Source organism: Polyodon spathula, chromosome 1, assembly GCF_017654505.1.
Source record: "Polyodon spathula isolate WHYD16114869_AA chromosome 1, ASM1765450v1, whole genome shotgun sequence".
In the NCBI taxonomy this organism is placed as follows: Eukaryota; Metazoa; Chordata; class Actinopteri; order Acipenseriformes; family Polyodontidae; genus Polyodon; species Polyodon spathula.
Window position 1 is genome coordinate 9,128,270 of NC_054534.1, and position 26,880 is coordinate 9,155,149.

Sequence of the window (26,880 nt, forward strand, 5' to 3'; positions counted from 1 at the left end):
CCTGGGGTTTAACCTGTCAGAGATCAATTCTGATAGCAGCAGCTCTGACCTGGGGTTTAACCTGTCAGAGATCAATTCTGATAGCAGCAGCTCTGACCTGGGGTTTAACCTGTCAGAGACCAATTCTGATAGCAGCAGCTCTGACCTGGGGTTTAATAGGCTCTCTACAACACAGATGCAGGACCAGTTTGTGAAAGCAAAACTCACGGAATCTATACCCACCAAATGGAACGGATCAAGTTACACCTAATGGGGTTGACTGAAAGTTATTTTATTGCACATTTTAAACAAGTTAGCAATATCCAACTTACAAATTTCTACATTTGCATATACATTCCTCTGTGTAAAACAGCTTCCTTACTGAAACTTAAACATACAATACATTGGAATAGCAGCTGATGGAAATAAATTTGAAGCTTTTTGGTGTTAGGACAAATGCCACACATGTGAAACTCATCTCAACTCATTCTTTTTTGGATTTGAAAGACACTGTTTAATATTTTCCACCTCCACATTACCCATGCACTAAAGGGAAACAGAGTTTGAGAGGAAAGTAAACATGTTAAGGATGTTATAAACACAAGGTTTACAGCAGTTTTTAGTACTCAAGTGCAATAGCATAGGTTCTGCTGTTTTAAAAGTGCTAAATTATGCGCTTATGCACAGAGGTTTATGCATGACAACCCTTTATTGCTGCACTTACTGCATAGGGTCTGCTTAAGGGGCCCTGAAAGAAAGGCTTGTTTTTGTGCACGCTGGCAATTTCTGGTGGACTTAACATGGAGGACACATGACTGTTAATCATTAAAATATCCGTTTCAGATACATGCCCTACTTGTTGACTGTTCACTACTTTGTTATACTAGTGTGGCATCTATTCACAACTGATCAAAGCCCAAGGTTGTACTATCTTAAATTAGACAAATCCTTGCCGGTTATCGACATAGTGGTTAATTAACACAATATATTAAAACCTTTGGGAAACCTAACTACCCAAGGACAGTGAGAGACTACAGACTTTAGAGACTAGGGCTGGGGATCCATTACAACCACCAGATGCCACCCGCAACAAAAAATAAACACAGAACACGAATGTTAGACAAGGGTTATTGTAACCCATTTAAGTCTGAAGACATCCGGTTCTTTTTTTTTTCCCTTTTTAATCTCCTCTTCCTGCATCAAGTAAGCCCCCGCAATAATACCCAAAGGGCTGTAACTTGAGGTGTACATCTCTGGAACCCAATCCATTGCCTCCACTATTAGCTCTCCAACACCAAAACCACCCACTGAGGAAAACAAAACTGCTCCTCACAGTCCCCCAGCTGAAGCTAGACAGGACCACCAAGAACCAAAGCATGCGGAGGTCTGTTTCCACACACAGGTCTGAGTTTCTCTCCCAGAGAACCCCCGAGACATGCATGGTGCTCAGCTTAGGGATGCTTACTGTGTTATTGACAGATGTAAAGTGATAGCAAAGTCCTTCTTCAACACTTTGTTTATTAAAAGTGTGGTGAAATTCATAAAGCCTTTTTTTTTTTTTTCTTGTTGAATGTATTCCCAAAGTTTAAAATGTTGGAGCACATTTCTGCAGAGTGATACATTGCAAGACACAGTCCATCTGCTCTCTACCCCCTTTCCTTGCACTGGCCTCTCTTCAGAGGAAGGCCACGCTGTCTCATTGTGTTCCACTCTCTTCCAGCTGTAAAGCCCAGCACAGGAAGAGGCTCAAGGTGTGCCACCTCCACCAGGCTATCCTGGGAGACGACTATATCAATAAAGACCCTTTCATTAGAAACATTCCAAAACAAAAACATTAACAGCTATTGTTTAAATACAGCTGCTTCCACTAAGACAGTCAACCCAATGAACAAAATCGACGACAATTAAAAAAAAGAAAAGAAAATGTGTTCCAAAATGTTGGCTTAAGATTTTCTTGTCATTATTAAAATCTAACAAATGAACACATTATGTTTTTAATCTTACTGGTTCTGAATGCAACGTTCCATACCTTGCTGTTTAAACAAAGTACAAGGCTGAATAACGTAATAACTGACTTCACTTTGTAGCTGATGGATGAGCCTGACAATACAATACAATACAATAGAATACAATACAATACAAACATCTAAAATTACATTTATACAGGGTTTAATCCATGAATTGCTATTGTCCTCACTTGGTCAGGCTACTTTGCAATTGTTTGGTTCATTTTTCAACCTGTTATATGTTATTTACATTTTCTCTAACTACATTGTTATGGTTACTTATTTTTGACAACTACAAAAGCCAAGTCCAAATGTAAGTATTAAATTACATAAATAAAGTTTGTGTTGTGATTTTCTTCAAAGTAAAATGTACTTAATGGATTAAAGGACAATTAAACTTACACAGCACAGCAATTACCAAACAAGATGTAATGACTGCAGCAGGAAAACACATCTATATATTCACTCAGCACAGTCTCAACATAGTCCTGAGTGAATATATGGATCTGTCTTCGGTGAAAATGTAGGGCAGACTGCAAAAACAGATCCTGGAGCAATAGTATGCTGCAGTAAGTTGCAATTGTTGTTCTAGGGTTTGTATTATTTAAATTGCAGCACCTGATATTTTAAAAACAGGGCCATGTCTTTCTGACAGCAACTTTCTAAGGAGAGGTGCCCCCCCCCCCCCCCCCCCCCCCCCCAACCAACAGGCACTTTTTTTACACAGAAAATTGTGGGAGTCTGGAACCAACTCCCCAGTAATGTTGTGACACCCTGGGATCCTTCAAGAAGCTGCTTGATGAGATTCTGGGATCAATAAGCTACTAACAACCAAATGAGCAAGATGAGCCGATTGGCCTCCTCTCCTTTGTAACCTTTCTTATGTTTGTATTAAAACTGTACAAGGCATCCATACTCTTTGCAGTACACAGACGGTCAGCAAGTCTCCCGTATACGTATACACACACACACAACAAAAAAAACATACAGAAAGGTTGTTATAGAAATAGGTATAACTCTTGATCAATATACAAAAACACATACACACACATCCTGGAATTAAAACTACCACTACACCACTTCAGTTTCATACACTTTGGGAAGTGTATACAGTCTGTCTGTGATTACACATGTTCAAGTACTACATTTAATCAAATAACAAAGTTTCTGCTACTCAGTGAAAGCACAAGCATTGTTATTTTATGCACATAACACTGAGAGACAGAATTTCATCCAACTAGACAAGGCACAGTAAAAAGGACCTGTGTCAAATGTCTAACTCTGCTTGTAATGTAATGGTGATTGCAGATGGACGAGGTGAGTGTATTCGTGGGTGGAGCATACCACCCTGCAAGATGCACAACCCCTCTGACACAGCACGTCTCATTTAATCATGCTGCTCCAGTCTAAATCTCATCCAATCATACTGCTCCAGTCTAAATCCCATCCAATCACACTGCTCCAGTCTAAATATCATCCAATCACACTGCTCCAGTCTAAATCTCATCCAATCACACTGCTTCAGTCTAAACACATGTAATGCTTATTTGTAGGTCATGCTCCAAATAAGAAAAAAAAAAAGCAGACACATGCAATTTAAAAAAAAAACAAAAAAACCTGACAGCTCCAGTCCTTACAAGGTCTGAAAATATGCACTTTTTAAAACTGTTTTATTTAGATTAGAATAGCTTTACAAGCCAAAACAAACCAAGGTGGAGCAGTTCAGTAAGTAACCAAAAGCCACAATAAAAACAACAACTTTCCAATGACTAAATAAAAAACTGCTGTACGAATATAATCCAATATAGGGTTTAAACGTCTGAACGGCTTTGCAAGAGAGCCAGGCTTGTGAGCACGTATGGGTATAGAGCTTTTAGCCTCCCTTCCCTAACAGGGTTTAAAACCAGGAGCGGCAGTGGATCACATAACACTGCCCATTACATATGCACCACAGCATCACAGGATATCTAATGCTTTTGCATTGCTGCAAATGTACAGAGGTTGATTATAAAAAATATCTAGACTTGTTTCACACTAATTCTAAGTGAATCTCCGGAACTGTGAAGACAGAAAAGTGGTGCCCCAAGTCCCTCTACTGCATGCAGCGTCATGCTCTCCTCTCCAGCAGTATAACTACTTCCACATGCACTCGCCCACCCCCGAGCACAACATCCCAGCTCTCCTTCTCCATCTCTCCCAATCAATCAGGTCTTGGCGAGCTCCTTTCTTCTCGCATTACCACTCCATGTGCTGGGGAGGTGTAGCTGGGCATCACCCTCCCCCTCTGCACATCTGTTAAGCAGACCAAGGCACAGTCTTTGTCAATTAACGTTGCCATTGCGCTGAGCAACGGGGAAAGCCTAAAGAGATTCACTTACTCATGGCTGGCCACTCACCCGAGCAGATTAACTATATCAGAGTCAATGACCCGCCTTGAAATCGAATTAGCAGGCCGTGTGAATGAGTGCTAAATCAAAACCGCTTCCCTCAGCTAAGGGAATGAGACCAATCATCCCCAACTCCCACAATGAGTCCTGCGGAGCAGGTGTTAGAGCTGGGACTTGGCCCAGTGCCCTACAGCTCCTCATGCACTCCTAATGTCAGTGCAGGACTTGAAGCAGCGTGGAAAAGATGTTATGGTGAGAATCGATGTGGGAATGCTGCACACCACAGAGAAGTCAGTGTGAAATGTGGTTAATTATCACATTCACTCTCTGTTTGTAAGAGGGCTGCAAAGTGTTTTGTCAGTGTTTTATGATGCAAGGACACCAGGGTTTAACTGTTTACTACATTCTTACTTCCATGGAATGCTGAAGGGCTGTTCCGGAGCTTCACTTCACAAAATCTGCTTTCCTATTCTTTCCTTCTTACACTGCGGGATACAACCCAACCTTGTTCACTCTCAATTGAACACAGTGATGCTGCCCCCAACCCTGTCGCTAACACACAAGTGCCATTGTCCTAATTTGAAGATGGGCTACTGTGCAATGTTTTGAAGAATTTTTAACTGGCATCTACCAGTTATGTTAATTCTCTCTTTAACTGCATTGTTATGATAAATTTACTTTTGTTAACCACAACAGTCAAGTCTAAATGTAATGGATCAAATGACATAAATACAGCTTGTGTTGTGATTTCTTTTCAAAGAAAAAAGGATTTGATACTTAATGGGTTAACAATGGTCTATCATATTAGAAAGTGAGGCTATGGGAACCTGGGTCACCTCATTCAACCTGGGGTAACAAACAGGATTACAGACACCTTCAAGGGCTGGGAGGAGGAGGCAGCTGGAAGAGAAAGGATCACAGCTGGGATCAGTCTGGGTGTCACAAGATTTCTGGTGGCTGTTTTAAAAGGAGAGGCTTTCCCTTAGTGTCCCAACTTGTTATTCATCTATCAAGCGAACAATGCAAGGGGAGCATATTCACACGTTAACTGTTCTTGCAAATACATTTTCATATGCAGCAGTGTGCACATGAATTAGAACACCCCATTGCTTCTGTTGTGCAGATTTGTTGTGCATTTGAAATCATAACCACTGGAACTGAAAAGCATGGAGAATTGTCAAAATAGGCAAATTAGTGATTGTATAATTGAATTGATTACTTTAATAGGCCACACATGCAATTAATTTAAAATAGTGCACTGATAAAAACAAAAAACATACGAGGAAACCATTTTCCCCCATATAAAATAAAATACTGAAAAAACAATAAATGAACAATATATTTATTATGTGTCTAAAATTACGTTTTATCAGTGATTGTTAATATTCCATGCATGGAAGGGTTAAAGCTTGTCTATTAGAATAGGTTTTTTTTTTTTTTTTTTTTTTTTTTTTTAATTGAAGTGCTTGAGGTTATGGGTGATGCTTTTACTGTTTATCAACAGCAGGCTCAACGCATCCTTGTAGCCTTATGTTTACACCTCAGTTTCCCCTTGACAGGACTTCCTAAACATGACGGACAGCCACAAAATCAGCCAGCTGCTGTCTTCATTCCAGTGGAACAGCTGTCAATCAATGTCATGGAACAGAGGCTCAGGGCAGCCGCAAGCAGTCAGACCACCACAGAAATCAATTCAATTCACCTCTACAGCAAGCATTCATACTGGGAGTTATGCAAAATTGTTTTCTTAGCATTTTGTTATTATTATTTATTTATTTATTTATTTATTTTTCTGGTCTTCTGAATCTTTGACAGACTGTTTACTAGCTAGAAAAAACATATCTAAGAATCCAGAAAGAAATGACAATAATGAAAATGGAACCCAATCATTCTTTTTATTGTTTTGCCAATGCACCACTGTGTTTCCTGGTAACCTACAGCTCTGTTTTCAAAAGGACAGTATGCAGGCTTTATGCTCTAGTTCATGGTTTTGTTCTCCTTTTTCAGTCCAAGATTGGACAGATCCTGTAGGCTTCAATGGGAACTGACAGATCTCAACGCATCACTTCAAAAGAACCTATACCTGCAGCTATAGATATCCTGCATCAGCTTGCAGAGGGATGAGCCAAAACAAAAAGTCTTTTGGGGATTCAGTGTGATTAAATGTTTATATTAAAATAAAATGATTTCTTGGCATGGTTGGCTAGGAGAACCTATTTACATTGCCTGTCTCACATCTCCAGAAAGTAACTTGAACAGATTCCAAACTCCAGGAGGAAAAATACTCAGCCTGAACTGGAAAAATGCGGTCAGATATGGAACAAGAGTTTAACCCCGAGAGTACCGGATTTCCTTTGTTTCCCAAATGAACATATTTTTCCAGTAGAAGAAATAATTTGATTTGGAGAGCAATAGCTCTTAAACTTAATGAAATCAGTTAACGTGGTCCCCACTGTGTTTATCATTTTATAACATTATTAATGAATAATAATAATAAAAATATATTTTTGAAGCTGCATTGCTTTTAATTTTGCACACACACACACACACACACACACACACACACACACACACACACACACACACACACACACACGCACACACTAGTATTAAAGATAGCGTAAGCATAAGGCTTTTGGAACATAAAGGTCATTATAGACTGCTCAGGATCCTTCAGCCAATCAAAGCGCATGTTTCACTTCCTTTTTAACTGTGGTCCATTTTCCAAATCAGCATTGTCACCTGCTTTATAAAATCATTTTCAGCTTACAGACCTCAGCTTTCAGCCAAACAGATTTTCACTGTCCTATAACCCAAGTCAAAGGTCTCCCATACTTCCATTTTACTTTGATTTACCTAAAACTTCTCTTTATTTATTATTTTAATATTTGTGATTATGAATTAAGTGGAGCTGGCCAACTGGAGCTGCTGGCAACAGAAGCCTTCTAATTTAACCACAGGTTGGGTGAAATATAAACCCTTACACAAGCCCCTATTGATCGCCTCTTTACCCTGAACTAAAGAAAGCCCTCTCAATTACACACACACACACACACACACACACACTTATTAGCAAAATAAAGCCAATGAAGGTAAACTGCTGGAATGTATTTGACCATAAACACTGAAAGAACTAACCTTGTATCTGTGTTAGCACTAACCTGGTATCTGTATTTGTGGGCACATCAGTATGCAAGTCAGCAAACTTTGTGTATTTTTGTTTCTCAAAATGAACAATGACAACTTTCAGTGCTTACAGTTTAAACATTGAGAAAATGTGTTTAAATGACGTATTATTCACAAACCAGTCACACTACTACTAAGGGAGTGACCGATTTCCCTCAAGTTCAGTGAATTCTATGATTCAACCCTACTTTCTATTTTCAGTGTTTGGTCTGGTTGCATAAAACTCCTTTCGGCTGGTTTCACAGAGACAGATTAGCCAGAGTCTTCAGCTTCCTTATAAAACTGCGGTCTGTGAAACTAGCTTCTAAAATTTACATTTTCCCTTAACTAGGGTATAGACTTAAAATGTGTTAAGCTGCTTTCTGTAATACCTTTAAAAAGTCAAGGAACACTTAAGGAGAAAAAACATTTTTTTCCCTTAAACATTTAACTTAATGTTTTCTGCAGCTGGTCTCTGAAGTCTAAGTTCTGTGTTCCCAACAATGGAGGCTGAAGACACAACACACAGGCAACATGGCTTCTAGTCAGCCATCTTACCCAGCCAAGACGCAGATATAGTCACCCTTAACCAGTCGTGTAGTTGAGCCGGAACGCCGTTCCAGTATTTTCTTCTACAGGCAGAATCTTGACTTAAGAATTAACTTCAAAACCTTTACCGATTTGTTATGAAAATGCTCATATGGCACCAACCGGTCTAATTTTGGTACATGGACACCAATGAAGTGATCTATTTTCCATGTGGAAATGAAATTAGTCTTTCAATTGAATAGGCACTAGGAACAAAAAAAACAGGTGTTCAGTTCCCTACATACCAGTTTTTATGGTACACTCCTAATCAGAGTCTCTGATAACTGCGGCGTTTGTAATGTTTGCAGAGTCAAGAGTCACACACAATTGTCTGATTTCAGTCAGTCGTCCTTGGTGATGCAATGAAGAGAACATTCCAGGACTCCTATTACAAACTACAGTACTACTTTAAGAAGGCTAATCACTTTTTAAGTAAAAATGCCTGACTGCGACGACAGGAAAAGTGCTGCAGGGTTAGTATCAAGGTCAAGGTCAACAGGTTTGATGGGTGGGGTAGCTGGGAAGATTTCCACAGCGCCTTTGAAGCAATCGCGGAAGTAAACAGATGGTCAGAGAAAGAAAAAAAGAAAAAAAAAGAAGAGGACACTTGATTACTGCACTTGATGGAGCAGCTCAGAGCTGCAGCTTCACCTTACCTAGGGCTACTGATTTTCCACGATCGTGGAATCACGGGCAGAATCACAGAATTGTCATTTTGGGAATGGAATTCTGCTTTGCAACTGCACCTTTAAAATGTTTTTAAAATACTGTGCAGTCTTTTACTGCTTTTCTTCCAGGACTGTCAGACTCCCACTTCAGTCCGGCAGGTGAGGGAGTTCTCTGTGGGCAGTGGGACGCCTTGGGACTCCTGGGAGGGCTGCTTTACCGGCCTTGGTCCATCCGGCCACGGGCCAAAAGCTCTGGCAGTTGGTCATTCCCCAATTACTCAGGAAGCAGTTGTTGTGAATCACGCTTAATCGAAAGGAATAGAAAAAAACATGCATCTTCTTTGGATACGTACAAGCCCTGCTTCTTTATGAGTGAGAGGAACACGTGATAAGAGATAGAAGAGCGTCAGCAGCATGAAGGGAAATCGAGAGGACCAGCACTCATCGAACTCGCAAGAACTATAAAATAGACAGGGAGAAAAATAAGCACCCTGACAGCACTGAGAAATGCCAAACTAATATAAAAACTGTGTCTAAAATAACTTCCATAGTTTTTGGTCTTTTAAATTATTTCTTACTAATCAATACTTACTTGGTGGTTCAATCAATAGATTTTTTATTTACATAAGCTTAAAACTTAAATGCAGTAGAAAAGGCATTTAGGAGTGTGTTGTCTGGTTTAATGTATATTGATCTAACATCATTTATGTTTAAAAAATAAATAATTGTTTTGGAAAACAAAAAAGAACTGGCAAAAAAGCCATAATTTGCTAAAATTCTAAGTTGTTTATAAAATCCAAATTACCACTTGCGAATCCAAACTCATTTTGGGAACAGGCCCAATCAACACTGCCAGACAAATGGAGGTTGAGGACGTAACTGCGCTGTTTTCAACTAATTTTTAGGAAGCGGTCTGTGGATTTTGTCATAGTGGGTGAACAGATCAATTATTACATGCTGGTGGGGTATTTTGCATGTGTCTATGAAACAGCAGCTACAATACCAGCGTTTTACATGAGTAGGGTTATTCAGAATACTAGTGGCCTCTTAGTATTATTGTACGGTTGAGCATTTTAACTACATTGATGATTTTATTTTGACAAACAACTGGGATTCTACTGTGCTGAGTATAGTTTTCAATTTCAGATGTGTTCAAATGTGTTCCGTGTGAAACATATTTTTTTAAGCACATGTGAACCCTTTTTTAAATCTGAAAATAACAAAAATTACTTACCGGTATTTTGTAACATGCATTATTATGCTAAACACTTAGCCTTTCAAGATACATTTCTTTCTGTAATATTAAGCAAATTAGGTTGAGTTTATTGATTTTGAACTGGAGCATACATGTGCGAGTATGCAATGGTTTTAAAACTCTGATTTTGCCTCAGTTGCATTGCTTGGACTTTCTTTCCTATGTAGCTGCTGTGTTTTAAGCTTAGAAGCAAGATCTCTATATCACATATCAAATTTCACGATTTCTTTTCATATAGTTAAGGTATCTGGAAAAAAAAACAAAAAAAAAACTACCAGTTTCACTGTTGAGAAAAAGCGAAAAACATCAGTAAAATTGTAAATAAATGGTTAAATGCATTATTTTGTTTTGTGGTATCCATTACTGTATATCCAATTCAACCTAGCAAAGGTAAAAGGGTCTCTGTATGGTCAATAACAAAACCTGCTTTTAAACAGGCAGAGGAATCACAAATTCACTGAAATGGAGACAAAACACAAGGCAGAAACCGTGGACCTTTAATAAAATCTCCTGTAAAATTAATCTGATTAAATCACACTGCAAGAACTAATGACTCGAGTCGACTCAAGCCAGATACAGCAGGTGACTCGACTCAACCCGAGCAAACTCTGTGACTCGACTCGAGCTTGGCATGTCAATCACTCAACTCTTACCCCCCCAGTGACGCGACTCTTACCCCCCCCAATGACGTTTTTGTGACTCTATTACAACACTGTCTCAATTTCAATGTACAAATAAAAACATGAATTCGGATAATTTGTTTTCAGAAAAATCATTATTATTAATTGTCGTTCCGGTACTTTAAGATTTAGGACTACACCACTGCCCTTAACTTTCAGCAATGAAGAAACCACAACTAAAAAGAAAGCTTCTGATGGATGTTTGCCAGCGCAAGTTTCTCCAAATGCTTCCCCACTGCAGGCATTTAGTATGGAATATTGAAGTCTTCAGACACAGCTTTAGAATAAGCAACTGGAACAAACTGCAGCATTCTTTGCTTCCCAGCACTGAAAAGCATGCAGTGGGATTTGTTCCCCCATAATGATTTGACATGTTGAAAGCATCTTTCTTGTGGTTTTTTGAATTTGGTTAAAATTTGGATATTAGGAGCAGGATCTCAAAATAAAATAAAACATCATGCAGATTGAATCTGTAAGCAATGGATGGGCTTCAATTAGGTACCTATTGTGCTCACTAATGAGCAGCCATTCGATGATGCCTTTGAAAAGTGCCTATAGGCTTTATACCTTAAGACAGACAATCCAAGATTGGTATATTATTAATCACTACAGTCATTTGTGTTGGCATTTGAGTACATTCCCAATTTCAAATGCATTTTAATTAAATCAATACGACAGCCTTTTCCACCCCAGGTTTCCTAGACCTCGACATAAATAGGCCAGATCTACAAAGATTCTACTCCATTTTGCAATGTCAGCAACAAACTAAAAAACAGTAAGGGATGTGCACAGGGCCCTTGAAATCAACACATGAATAATGAAATGTCAATTCATAATATTTCAAATCTAGATATTTCAATGTTACACCTCCATTTTAGTCCCCACATACTGCTTAAATGGGCCACAGGCAGGAACTATGTGTGTATGTGAAACCCATGAGACATTTCAAACGCACTGACTGGGTGCTGAGGAGCCGAGCTGCTTCTCTCACAGGTACTCTCCTCCAAGAACTTCTTTTCTAAAGCCTTGTGTGTTTCCAGTCTCTCTGTGTTCACTCACTGTACGTAGCGGATATGCAAAGTATCCATACAGAGTAAGGAAAAAACGTTGGACGTATGCATATTAGGCAAGATTTCTAGAGGATACTGAACGATCGTTGGTAGTATGCAGTTTTTATTCAGCGCAGGAGGACAATCATTTTACAGACAACTATTCTAGAACTTTAATATTTAACATGCTCTTTTTTTTTTTTTTAATAAGAACTCATTAAAGGATCTCAATTCTGTACGATATTCAATCTACAATACAGCAAAAAAAATAAATAAAAGAAGAAGAACCTAAGCTCAGAACAATCTGTTTGGAATGCACATTGTTGCATGAATCCATTAACAGCGCATGTTTGTGTAAAAGGTCTTTTGAGGTAACAATTGGTGGGTTATCTTATAAACCAACCACAGAAGTGCTTCTGGTAACTTAAAATACATCCAAAGACTATTAAAATAGACAAGACGGAAAGTGGGGAGAAAAGAAGACATTGGTAAAAAGATATTTCACAGTGACCACTGGCTGTCCTCCTGTGCCCCCTAAATAGAACAGTACAGGGCCGGATTGATCTTTTCTGTAAACACTCTGCCTCTGAAAAGACACAGCTCAGCAGCACGGCATTCCAGGAATATTCACTGAAATACTGAAAAACCTCTGCCTGCAGGGAAGACAAGGGAAGGGACAAGCAATTCTGGCACCATCTGAACTATTCTCCTGCACCACACCGACAAAAACTGATCTCAATAGAATCCTGAAGCAACTGATCCCATCTAGTATACAGCATTCCACATTGTACAGAAAACCACTGGGATTCATAGAGTCCAGTAAGAAAACTAAACAGCAAATCAACAAAACACCAGCACAGGGATTCATTCAGAGATGCATTGTTTGAAATGGGTTTTATTAAAGCCAGAAGGTATTACTCATCATGTAGAATTAAATTTAACCAGCAGAATGATGCCAATTAATGATTAGATCTGCTATCCAGCTCTGTCCGGCAACCATCTTGTTTTGGACAATGCAAGGACCCAGTATTGGCAGTGTTGTTAAAAGGCAAAGTCCAGGAGCATCATCTCCAGCAATGTGCAGCGCTCCTATTCCAGACCTGCCTGCCTCCGAGCCATTACCTCACAGCCCCTCCGGGACCCGCTGAAACCCGAGCTGCTAGCACTACCCCAAAACTTCCTTTCATTAACAAAACCGAGTGGACAAGCACACATTAAATCAGAACACATTGAAGAAATGGAATACATTTTTCATAGATTCAATTTCCCTTAGATAGCCTCCAATCTGAGCTTCTCCATGCTGTTTCTATCCACCCCCCTCCCCCCACAGACCACAAAAATGAAAATGCACCACTGCCATCTTTATACAATTACCACTTAATACAAACAATCCCTCAAAAAAAACAGCATTACTGCAATAGTAACTCAGTATTAGATTCCTTCTGCAATACTTCTGCAATGTACTGTGTCTAAAATACGGATTCATATTTGTGTAAAGGATAAAATGGAACACATGCACAGTATAAGAAGGTCACAGAGTCATATTACTGGCATAATAGACTCTTAGCTGTACTTGTACATCTTACAAGAGTAGAAGAGAGAGGGAACAGTCAAGCCCTGTGCTTATAGTGCGCTATTAAGCTTTGATGCTACTGTGCTACTTGCCGATATGCATACAGAGGTCAGTCTGACAACACGACAGTGTTTATGTACGCTTATGCGAGTAATTTACTATATCTCCGTGTAGATCATTTTTGGCTGCCTTCACTGCAACAGGAAACATGAGCATTTTCATACATTGTTAACATTGTGTCTGGACTGTAAAGTACACTATTTGTAATGCAATTGGAAATGTTTGACGCTTAGCACTGCAAAGACTATTTGGATGGGATATACTGAATGAATCAGCGGAATACGAGACAATGACATAATAAAACAATCATATTAACCAAACAGGAGTACAAATTTATCAAGTCAAATTGAGCAGGAACTGGGTATATAGCAGACAGACACATATTTTCTGATTGAGTGTTAAAACTTTACTTTATTTCAAACAAAACTATAAAAACACCACCCAAGGGTGGGAATATGTGGGAATACTAAGAGAAAGAAATGTTTTCGACTAGAAGTGTTTATCAATGTCTGAGAATGTTCTTTTTGTATTCCTACATTACAGAGTTATGGATAAAATCAATAATAATAGTAATATTTATTATTATTATTATTATTATTATTATTATTATTATTAATAATAAAGACATGTGAGCCCGTGTATGAAGGCCTTTTTGATTAAGAAAGGAAACCTTTGCGAATGCACTGGGAAGTTCCTTTTATTATTGCTGCACATGATTTAATATAGCCTGCTGGAACTATTCTTCACAATTATGTAAAGCAAGCTGATGTCATCCTTTTGCTCCTGCTCTGCGTTAGTGAACAGGTAGCTTGCCAGATCAAGCAACACTGTTGATATGTGTTTCAAAATGACCTATTGATTTATTTGCTGTCATTTTCAGCTGAACGTTACTGGGCCAGTTGCTATCATGCGATATTGTCTGAAACACACTCTGGGGAGCACAGTCTACTACCTGTCACACTTAATAACCATCAACAGGGACTGTCGGAAATATTAGATAGCCTGCAGCGCTGAGATCATCCCTGCTTCTTACATCAGCCTCGTTAGCAAATCAAAACATTTTGCTGAAAATGGTGAAAATGTCTTTTTAGAAACGGCCCTGTCCAAGGTAACGAGGGGGTGAGGATCGCAGGCAGTGAAGATTTGTTTTGCCCCCAGGTTTTGGTTTTTTTTTGTTTACATGTTCGAATTCTTGTATAGGGACGATTAAAGGTCTTGCTCCACTCATTTTTAAGCTTGTTTAATGCATGGTTTTTAATGAATGACCATTTTTACACCAGTATTAGCCTATATATATTTACTACCATTAAACTGTGCTCTGTACTGTAAGCGGCTGTACAGAATTGCTCTTTGATAAATACTCTGATTCTTGTACAGTTTATCATGCATTATAAGTGTCTTTAAGACACCTTTCTTGTTTCTACAATAAATTTAAACACACGCCTTCATGACTCCAACATGGCCGATAACTTTTAGTTTTGATCCCTTTTGTTGAACAACCCTGCCATTAGAAAGGTGCCTCAAACACTGTCAGGTGAGTTCTTAAAGCAAAATACTTATCTAAAAAGGACCTACTCCATTCTAATTTGATAAATGGACCCACTATACAGTTAAAACACTTCTTAACACCCACCATCTTCTTTTTATTCCTTAAATGTGCCTTGAATATGCATCCATGAATATTTCACTTTCTTTGTAACTTTTTTTTTACAGTAATATTATACATTAAGAAACCCTTCTCTTTTCTTACCATATCCTCTTATTTTTCCGTTCACAATTAAGCCAATTAAACTATTGGGTTGCCAAGCAAATAACTTTTGTTTACAGCTGTTCATTCTTTGGAGAACCCCAATAAGTTCTAGCAGTTTAAGTGGCAATGCTTAATGAGTGGAAAGGTAGTTACCGGTTATATAATTTTTCACAGCGGCCAACTGGACAGGCTATCCAAACACCAGCTCTCCCTCACCTGCAAAGGCAATAATAATATATTAATGCAGCCCCCCAGTTAAAATTGTTAAACCCCACCGTCATTTCAATGTATACTTTTCTCTAAGTAGCGGCTGGAGTTTTATGATTTCTGGCAGTTGCACAAAAGGGGAAATACATTCCCCACCTTACGCATGGCAACAGATGTTTCTGTAAAACTCAAGTACTGTGGGATGAAAAGCATGGCATGAAATTGGGAGCTGATCGTTACAGCAGTTGCTGAACCACTAACTTGCTCTCTGTTCATGACAAGTTGCCCATTCAGACTGGTGATACTCCAGCTATTCCTGAAAAACACCAAATCAGGGTTCCTACAATTCTTAAAGTTTATGAAACAAATATTCCCAGAGATGTATGCAATTCGTTGTGAGATGGTCATGAACACAAAAACAGAATTTCAGCTGTTCTTCATTGGGATGTGTAATTAGCTTGGAGCTTTCAGGTCAAAAGGGGAACTCAGAGCTCTGGAACAACCTTTTTATAGGGCAGGGACAATCTGGCCACAAATGAAAAGAAACCAGCAGTAAATCCGACTGGTTTAGATTACAATTAGCATTTGTAATCTCCTTAGCTCTGCAGGGATCTTGGCTGAAGCTTGGCGACCTGCTACAGGAAGGCCAAAGTAAAGATTTAAAAAGAGAATCGCACAGGAGGGTCATCGCATTGAGCAGCTGAATAAGCCAGAGACTAGAGGATACACAACATCATAGGATACACAACATCCCGACCATGGCTCGCTATCGGGGGGAGGCAGAAGGAAGAGAACAATGAGGATTTGTGAACTTGGGGTCTGCCATTATAATAAAAGGTCTAGATAAATGTCAGAATAACAGGAAAGGTAATGCTGGGGGAATTCCAGTTTTATTATTACAAAAAGGGTTTGTACTGTATAGGTCTGGAAGAGTATTTAGGTGGCTAGGAGTCAAAATATGAAACGTGGCTCCCCCCTCAAAGAAAAATCAGACCCCATCTGGAAAATAATAACCAGCATCATCAGAATATATTTTTCTTACTAGATCAATAGCTGTGCAGCCTCCTAACAGTTTTAGAATAATGCTTTGTAGCGCCCCCATCCAAAGCAAACACTTAATTCACAAATGAACCACAAACCCCCTCTCCTAGAGACATCTTTCAGTGAATCCTCTCAGACTCCAGTGCTGCTGAAAGGCTTTCAAATCGGGTTGTTTGATCAATGCACCGTTATAGTGAAAGAGGGCAACCAAGTGCATTGATAACTAAAACAGCAGTGCACAGGAGCTGCAGGCTTCCCTAGTTTAGGACTCAATGAATTCCTGTGTCTTAGCTCACTAAGATACAAAGGACATACAGTATGTGCCCCACAAACAAAATTATGCTTACTATTGCAAAGGTGCATGAAACAGGGTTGGATCTGGTCTTCTAAATTGTCAGTTACTTCCTAATTTGCAAATAATAATCCAACAGGCAGTTACTGTACAAGGAGATCACACAGTGCACATTCCAAACCCTTTCATACACTGTGCAATTCACAAGCACAGACATTAAAATATTACTAATGAAAACACTCTTGGACTTTTGGTGGTGTAAAAAATGTTACACATTTAAGATTTGGAGCAATAAATATGCCATTGTGAAAAATTCAGGTCAGTTATTCACAGGTCATGTGAAAATGTCATTATTTTGCTGTTTAATGATCACAGCCATATGTTTTATAAAACTATTACAGTATGATTTTTTTTTTTCTGCCACATTCCTACACATGTCCTCCTAACATGTTTTAAAAGAAGTCTCCAGACCTTGATTTAGTGGATTTTGTTCTGAGGTTTTCTTCTTTCATTTGCACAATTAGGAAACTGAAATCTCAGGCCCTTTATCTACTCGGACAGTCCAGGCTTCATTTCTATGTGTAAATCAAAATGTAATATATTCCATACCTTTAAACACACAACAGACTTTGAAAATGTCACCAGACTACGCAGTTCTGTACAGGATCAAAGCATAAATGAAGAAAAGCAAAAATAAATTTATCAAACAAATATCATAACAGCAGAGGACCACAGCAGTTCAAGTTCAAGCGCATTTCACGAATGAACTGGACCAAATCTTAACACAACTAAACAGATGCTCGAAGAGCTGTCTGCTACTGGTGCAGGAAAGGGGCTGCAAGAGCACTTTGCCTGGAAAGAAAAACAGATTTTCTGAGATTTCCTTTAGAAGGCTAACACTTCAATATAGCTTGATGTAAAAATCTCATATGCACTCAAGAAAAGTAAAACAGTGTGGCTACAGTATAGAACTCAACTTCTGCACTGGAATTGAATCATCTAAAAATGTTATCACCTACTGAAAGTATGGTATATTTTCACTAGATTTAAAGAGGGTGATGCATATTTCAAACATATAACATTGTGTACCCTAAAACATCCAATATCCTGATCCAGAAGTCTGTCTGGTTTCAATATCTACTCCTCCCTGGGACTGCACAGAGAGGTCTGTCTGGGTTCAATATCCAGTCCTCATCCCTGGGACTCCACAGAGGTCTGTCTGGGTTAAAGGTTGCAGCAGCTTCACAGCTGGGAAACAAGCTGGCCCGGGGGACTCTGGGAATTCTGCTGCAGGCATGTCCACTGTGGTTTTGCTCACCACAAAGGAGACCATTCTTCAGCATTTTCTTTTCTTTCTTTTTTTGTGAAGATCACATTAAGGGTTAGTTTGTTTAAATACTTTTCAATCTGCTGTTGCTTGAAAAAGACAAGACTGTTCTTGCTCACTTAGGGAAGTGTATGGTTCACAACATTGCAGTCCCTGTTAGAGGAGTCTTTATGAATTACACGTACTGAGATTGTGAGCGCATGCAAGTACAGTGTTCCAGGCTAATGGATACAAGTTAATGGCACAAAGGGAATCCCATTGCTGTGCCATTTCCTGTTTAAGCAGCAGTTACAGAACAAATCCAATTTTATGGTGTTAAGAAATTTGGTTAAGTTGCCATCTGCCAATATAACAGATCTGTTGGTAGCCTGGTTTCCCTGTACAAGGAGTCCAGCATGATGAGTACAAATCTATATGCCAAAGGTCATTTCAACCATTCAGTTCAGAAACACAGAACATCTCGGATTCGAATCTTGGTTATTAAAGTTCCATACACATTGCAGCCACCACAGGAATGATTACATATGACCAGGGCAAACATTAGTCTTCATGTCCTGTTACAGAGCCTCTCTACTTCAGACTGGCATGTCCAGTTACAGAGCCTCTCTACTCCAGACTGGCATGTCCTGCTACTGAGCCTCTCTAGCCTCCAGATTGGCATGTCCTGTTACAGCACCTCTCTACTCCAGACTGGCATGTCCTGTTACAGAGCCTCTCTACTCTAGACTGGCATGTCCAGTTACAGAACCTCTCTACTCCAGACTGGCATGTCCTGTTACAGCACCTCTCTACTCCAGACTGGCATGTCCAGTTACAGAGCCTCTCTACTCGAGACTGGCATGTCCAGTTACAGAGCCTCTCTACTCGAGACTGGCATGTCCTGTTGCAGAGCCTCTCTACTCCAGATTGACTCGCTGCTGTGTTTGTTTTGTACATTTATGTGAGAACAGCAATCTCAGAGAAATAGTGTATCATGAAAACATGCCAGAAAATACTCCACCTGAAACCCGAACAAAGTCAACCAAAACAAGATCAATTATTTTTACAAAATAAAAAAGAATAATGTTGGCATTACTCAATAGACAGTGGCTGGCTTAAAAGTATAGCTCTGTTACAGGAACGATTGATTGAAGACTGCTGTGTTTTGACGGTCTTGCCAGAAGTGCTTCAAAAGGCTCAGAACGTGCCTTCTTTATCCTCTGGTCCGTTACTTATAGTATTAGGATCCCACTGGCCAGCAGACTATCCAACTCAAACAATGAAATAACATTAGTGAGTGGGCAACCACAGGGAAAAATTAAAGACACACAGTTTTTTTTTTTAAATGTATTGTACATACCACATGGATGAATTATGAGTAGAACATAACTAAGCACTATTATCCAACACAGCGGATGCTACCCACGAGACCAGCTCTGTACTGAGAATAGGATTCTAGCATGACTCCGGGGGTAAGCACATCAAGTTTGTGACCTCATAAAAGCATTAAGATAACACTTTACAGGGAGTTTAAATGGGAGAGTGAATTGGGCTAACAGGCTGATTTTAAAGAAGTGGAAAAATGAGTCTCATTGAATAGGAGTTTGAGCCGGAGATTTACACGACCAAGGACTGCCTCAGACATGCATGTGAGTAATTAGACTAACGATAGAGGTCACAAGCTCAGGCTACAAGACATGCTTACAACCCAGGTTCACGTCACAGAACACATCACTGACGTCGTGAGCGGCAGGTTACAATGAATGGGGACATCCCTGAAGTCAAGACGATACAAATCGATAAATAAACTCGACTCACTAGCAATCGTCTCTGCCTCTCTCAGCAGCATTCCTCACATTGCCCAGATTCCTTTGACTTTATTTTCTTCTACTGGGCTGCGCTGTCTAACCTGCAGAACAAAACCAAAAAATAAATAAATAAATAAATAAATAATCAAGAATGTAAGGAATGCAAAACTGAACAGAAAAATTATTTGAATGTTAGGGAATCACCTTACATAAAGAACAAAATATCAGGAGGCATTTTGTTTTGGGTGCTGTGAACGAACCTGTATGTAAATTGTACTAGTCAATAAGAGAATGCCTCAGTTTTGATATATAGGCCATATGAAGCAGAACACTCAAATATGAGCTGAAGCCTGAGGTTTTTTCCCCTAGTATGTGGTCACTCTTTCTGTCACTCTGCGTCAATGATCACATTTCATTGTGCCAGTCCAGCTAAAATCAATAAAACAACCCTTCTATTCTAACCAGCTCTTAATAAATCATGTAGTACACAACAGACAGCTCACAGCAGGCTCTATAATATTAGTCATGTGTCCTGTTTCTTCCAGCAGTAAAACAATCCTGCCAAGTTGCATCTTAAATATATGTTTTAACACATGAACCTTAAGTTTTGACTGCCAGTCCTCTGATCAATGCAAATCTTTGCTGCAGAAGTATCCAAGTCAGTACAGCGCAGGCATTAATCCAAAGCGTACATGCTCCCCTTTTTAATCACATCTCGCAAGCAAAAAGCAAAGCCTTGTCAATGCTCAAAATAAAGAAATGCAGAAATGTATAGTGACTGTACAGATAGTTCGTCAGAGCAGTTGTCAGCACATACCGGTAAGCTACCATACCATTGCTGGGGTGGATCAAAGAAAGACCTGCAATGTATCCTGTTCATCAAGTTCTTCCCTCGCCGAATAATATTCCCCCAATTTGGTGTTTCTAATGACAGGGGTGGGATATGCAATTCACACTCTTTGGGTGAGGCACTCCCCAGTCTAAAGTATATACAGAGGCCACAAATGTGTACGTTCATGGGCTGGCAACATACTATAAACTTCAAAGGCCTTGGTTACAACTTCAGTTCATTTATTCAAAACCCTTAGTTTAGGCATTCATTTTCCGTCCATGCTTATGAGATTTCTCCTAGGGTGATCGACCAGCCCTAGATTTACATTATGACATTGATAAGATTTACATTATCATCATTGCCAATTATTTTTGTTATTTTCTCCCAATTTGAAATGCCCAATTATTATTTAGGCTCAGCTCACCGCTACCATCCCTGCGCTGACTCAGGAGCGGCAAAGATGAACACACGCTGTCCTCCGAAGCAGGTATCGTTAGCCGACTGCTTCTTTACACATGGCAAATTCACCATGCAGCCACAGCATTGGAGGACAACGCAGCTCCTGGGCAGCCAACAGGCAAGCCCGCAGGCGCCCCGCCAGACTACAGGGGTCGCTGGTGCATGGTGAGCTGAGGACACCCTGGTCGACCTAGCCCTCCCCCCAACGGCGACGCTCAGCCAATTGAGCGCCACCTCCTGGGAACTCCTGTCCACGGTCAGGTGAGGAATAGCCCAGACTTGAACCGGCGACGTCCAGGTTATAGGGCACATCCTGCACTCACGCAGAGCGCCTTTACTGGATGCGCCACTCGGGAGTCCACACAGAGACAATATTTATGTCAGTGAAATTATACAGCTGGAAAAAAGAAAGGAAAAATAAAATATATAAAAATGGTAGCACAGAACACAGCATCTGAAGTGTGTTTGTATAATGCTCCTGGGTTCTATCGGTCCCTCACAAAAGAACTACAAAAACCATCCCATTTGTAGGCACTCTCCCTCTCATAATATTTACTTCAGAATAGATACATTCTAAAGAGAATGCAGTCAATTTGTATTACAGCTTGTAATGTAAAGCAGATGCCTTTATTTGGGGCACCAGCAAAAAAAAAAAAAAAAAAACCTCAAACAAACCTCTTTACTGCCAAATTTATGAAAAAAAATGTCATTGTCCATAGTGAATTTACTTTGAATCTTTGTGATATTTGCTGCAGATGAGAAAGCTCTCTTTTCTTGGTTTAAGATGCCATATTATTTATACACACACACACACACACACACACACAGTGTGTGTGTGTGTGTGTGTGTGTGTATATATATAAGTAACTAAAACTGCAGCTTGTGTACGCTCTTCTGCTTGATTACTACAGCTTGACACAGCCTCTCCAGTACTTCTGTTCCACAACAGCAGCCCTTGAAGTAAACACAAGGAAATATGTCAGGGTTTCTGTCTGATCTCTCGACAACTTCAAATTCTCCTTCCATCAGGATTCCGACAGGTTTCCAGAACCAAGAAGAGCGGGGGGAGAGAGTAATTCTGCAACTTTATTATTTTTTTTTTTTTTTTTAAATAACTAACCAACTGTAGCAACCGAAACATTCTGGTTTAAAGTTCGATATTCATGGTTGTGCCAAATTTACAAAGTAGTATGAGACCAACTCACCCAAACGCAATTGTGTTACCTGCCTGCAGTGCTGAAACGGGACACTCTGCATATTATGCAAAACACAAATCGTCCACAGCTGTCCACATCACAAAACCACCACAAAGTCATCAAAATGCCCCAAGGCAGGCTACAAGAATTCTCAATGAGTGTGATGTAAAAAAGGCCGCACCCAAGAAATGAGACATTTCAGATGCGCTGTTCCAATTATTAAATTTACCACTTGACCAAATTCCACTCTGTGGCAGGGCTGAGGGTTGCCCTATAAAATAATACATTTGTTAACCCATACGGTTGCAGTTGGATTTAGATCTTTGAAAAAGCTCACCTTGCATTCTTGCTAGAGAGGAGCCAACAAAAAAGGGATTCCGAACTCACATCAAGAAGGGAGGTCAGAACTCCAAACTAAGACACAAAGTGGAGAATACTGTGCCAACTGCTGTGCAGTGGTATGCAAGGCTGGCCAAAATGATATTCTTTACACATCGTATGTGCGCATTATATATATATCACCTCTGTGTAGAAGCAATGACACACACAGAGCATTGATGTATGGAAAGTATTACCACTACAGGAAACACTTAGCAGGCATTTCCAGCATGAGGAACTCCACTCCACCGATATACATCTGTTGTTATAGAAAAAGGATCGGTTACATTTTCCACAAACACATCATCATGAGTGAAGCGCTCCCTTTTTCAGATTTTTAAAACAGCACTCTGGGATTTCTAGAAACTGAAATCACATTTAGCCTAAAACCACAGGAGGGAAACGCTACGACTTTTCCATCTGCAGCTCCTGGCAAGCTCCAGTTCGTCTTGTGCAGATGACAGCAGTCTTCCAAGAATCAGGCTTGGGTAATTACTACTTTAAGAAAGAAAAGTTTTAAAATAAACTCTTTGTCATTTACTTTGTTCCTTAGCAGCACATAGAAAACATTGTGAAATGACTAGCATAACCGGACGAAAGCATCGGTCTGTGAATGATACTTTGAAATGCGATGCAGGTAGTGTTTCACAGCAGTGGAAACAAACATCGCAATAAAAAAAATACACTGGGGAAGCCTACGCAAACAGCCATTTAAAGGTGCAGAATGTGCCCTATAGCCTGGAGATCGCAGGTTTGAATCCAGGCTACATCACTGCTGACCGTGACTGGGGGTTCCTAGGGGGCGGCGCACAATTGGCTGAGCACTGCCCGGGTAGGGAGGCCTTAGGTTGGCAGGGAAATCTACGGTTCACCACGCACCAGCGACCCCTGTGGCCGATATGGAGTCTGCGATTGTGCAGTGTTGTCCTCCGACACTATAGGACTGGTGGCCTCGCTGAGTAATTGGGCTTTCCAAATTGGAGAGAAAAGCTAGGGGGAGGGGGTGGGGGGTGGGCTTAGCCATTTAAAAACATTGTTAGAATTCAGTCTGAGAAAGCAGCCAATATGAAAATGGAGCACAGATGCTGAGAAGGTCACTTACCACGGAATGAATACCTGAATTTTCCAACAATGAGATATTCCTGTGGTAATGCAATTAAGCAATAGGACCCAAAGAAGAGCAACTGCAGCGCCATTGTTCTGTGTGACCAAGGCCCTTAAAAGATTATGACTGAACACATCTGTTTGGAAGTTTTTCCAGGCATTTGTGGTACACCTTTAATAGTGTTCTTCCAAATTAAAGCTTTGGGTGTTGCCATGTTAACATTTAGCAAAAAAAGTGAATAGATTGACATTTTGATAAAAGGCACAATTAGGAAAAGCAAGCACTCAATCGTGAGTTGTCGTAACCCCTCCCTTGCTTTTCAAAGGGACAGGAGTAACAGCTCTGACCACAGAAACAACTGCTGCAGCTGCTGCTGCTGACTGTGCTGCTCATCGCTGTGTGTGGCCTGAGGGGTTTACCCAGACACCCCACTCCAATACCAGCCTAGTCTTCAATACAAAGGACACACTTCCAGAGTCCAGAGTGTTTTGGTTTGTTTGGCGTGTGTTTGCATTACATCACTGCGTAGTTATTATTTTAATGACTTGCTTTTGTGGTAAGTATTAATTTGTAACGTGTACACATCCTTTAAAGTTCTTATTTTCCTGTTTTCTTATCAGCTGCTGGCTAATGGGGATTCCATCCCTAAGGCTGTGCTGTGGAAGATGTTAAACAAATGAAAAAGCACAAGGGACTCCTGCCTATTACTTCAAATAAAACGCTGTGTCTTCTTTTAGAGAAACCACGTCTATGTTGCTAAGGCTTGGCAGACCACGTGTGAAATTAAGTTACTGTACATCAGAAACAGACTATTTTTAGGGGAAAACCCTTAAAAGGACGTTCAAGTTTAATGAACTTGCTCGTTCTGATTTCCATCCCCTGGTTATTTATTTTTGTTACATAAATCATGTTTTTAGTGTTTTGGGAAAAGCAAGGAATGGCCATTGATTAAGAGAAAAAATTTAATTCCTGAAATGAGAGAAGACTGCCCTGTAATGATGCAATGTGAAACACACTTGAACAAGCTTGCAAGGAAAACCAAGGAATGGCCATTCAGCTGGAAAAAATCTTGAATTCCTGAAATGAGAGAAGACTGCCCTGTAATGATGCAATGTGAAATACACTTGCAAGGAATCCCTTTAATGTAACCACCGTTTCATTTTGCAGCTGGGCGACTTGCCTTGTTTTACTGCATGCTGCTTTGCTCTACAGACTTTTCCACGTTTCAAAAAGATTCATCTTGAACCCCACTCCTGTCCCTCTGCTGACTGGGCGTGAACACAAGACACAAGTGTAAAAGTTATCAAAGCATGTGGACTCTTTAAAGACAGTGAAGAAAACAGCATACATTATGGCACTGGCATCATTCAGTAAACATAGTATCTCTATGTTTGAAGTAGTTCTTGACATAGACCACAGTAAACAAAGCACTGGTGCCACACTCCTCACACAGGTCCAGAGTATCTCTCCAACCTGCTGACCCGCTATATCCCTGCATGCAAGCGGAGGTCCTCTGACCTGACTTTGGCTTGCTTGTTATACCCAAGAAAAAGTCCAGCACACTGGTAGAGCGTTCTTTTAGTTTCATGGCCCCAACTCTGGAACCCTCTCCCAGCTTTAGTGCATGCAGCTCCCACAGTCGCTTGCTTCAAATCAACTCAAAACCCACTTGTTCTCTCTTGCTTTAAATGCTCTTTAAGCCTGATATCTGTTATTAGCTGTCGTCTAAATGCTATTTCAGGTTGTTCACGCTATCTTATTCGTATGACACATGCATCCACAATGTTTAGAATTCACATCCTAGCCTTCTATGTTATGTATTTGCATTGTTTTTTACTGTTTGTAATTATTGTACTATGTGCTGTATTTCATGTATTATGCATTGTTCCTCACTGTCTTGTAAAGTTCTTTGTAATGGTGGTCCACTATGAAAGGCGCTATATAAAATAGATGTTGATTGATTGATTGATTAAAACAGATCCATGTGATATGCAAACAGCTTTAAAAATGAAACAGTAGCCTTAGAAAATGCAGTCCTTTATTTTCAGTTTGCAAGAACAATTATGTGACTTACAATTTAAAATAGCAAGAGATGAAATGTATTGCACAAGAGATTGGTAAGCCAAAGTGTTTGGGTACAACAGGATTAATAATGGTGCCATGCCAAACATAAGCCAGAACAACCCTGTTCCGCGTCTAGGACAGCTTTTTGTAAGCTCTGAAAGTTCACCTGCAAACCAAGCAAGTTTTTTTCAAGGGCTATATATAGAAATACAGAAGATTCAACTTGATAATTCATCTCTGATGACTAGGATAAATGAATCAAGCAATGAATCAAGCAATGAATAGATAGTCTAGTGGTAAAAGCAGAGAGGGTTCAAATCCCAACTCAAATCAGAGACCGGGAAGATGGAAGTGTGCTTCTTGATTAAAAAAACAAAGTGTCTACTAATGCATTGTGCAGTTTGTTAAAAATTATGTGACAAACTGTATAGTATGTTTTATGAATCAACACAGAATCAGTTGTTTAAAAGATGCAATTAAATCTGGATGAGCACAGTTTGAAGACAGTTTACATTTAGCTGTCTGTGGGCTTCTCAAAGTGAAGGTGAGGAACATGCTCTATAAACGTCAATTATAAAAGAAGGAATATTCAATATCACGCCAGACTAAAGAAAAACAGTCCCAAAGAAAACGTTCAGCTGAAGATTAATTAGATGTCTGACCCGATATATTCCTGTAAAGTTATTTACCAAAACACGTGCATGCACATGCACACACCATTGACCTGATGTTTTATCTGAATGTGACTGTAAAGCTTACTCCTTCTAAACCACAGTATTAATCGAGACTTAAAATTTGACATTGTTTTCCTTTCCTATTGCTTTAAACAGGAAGACTTAACTCTGAGCAAGGTGCCAAGTTCTGAAGAGCAGTTTACAGGACACACAATCTGGAAATTGCAAAAGATTCTGGATCTGCGTTTGCACTTCTGACACCATGTATACAGAAGCAGACCCCTAAATGAAAAAGCTTGTAAAGATGTTTTGTACAAACTTACCTGAGGTTTACCAGTCTGTTGCTGCAGCAGAATTA

At 39.7% G+C, this 26,880-nt stretch overlaps 1 protein-coding gene across 4 annotated transcripts in view; it reads right to left on the reverse strand.

The window, feature by feature from the left end:
- The window catches only part of LOC121313646 (LHFPL tetraspan subfamily member 2 protein-like), a 65,891-nt gene that overhangs the window by 28,040 nt on the left and 10,971 nt on the right, over positions 1–26,880 (reverse strand). The window contains exons 2-3 of one of the 4 annotated variants that reach the window (XM_041246389.1): positions 19,825–19,915; positions 15,314–15,376 (exon numbers count right to left, since the gene is read on the reverse strand). The exons of 1 other annotated variant lie outside the window; for it this stretch is intronic. The gene's annotated coding sequence lies outside the window, so the exon portion shown is untranslated. The remainder of the gene's footprint in view (positions 1–15,313; positions 15,377–19,824; positions 19,916–26,880) is intronic. 2 more of the 4 variants (XM_041246409.1, XM_041246399.1) reach the window with 2 other exon arrangements.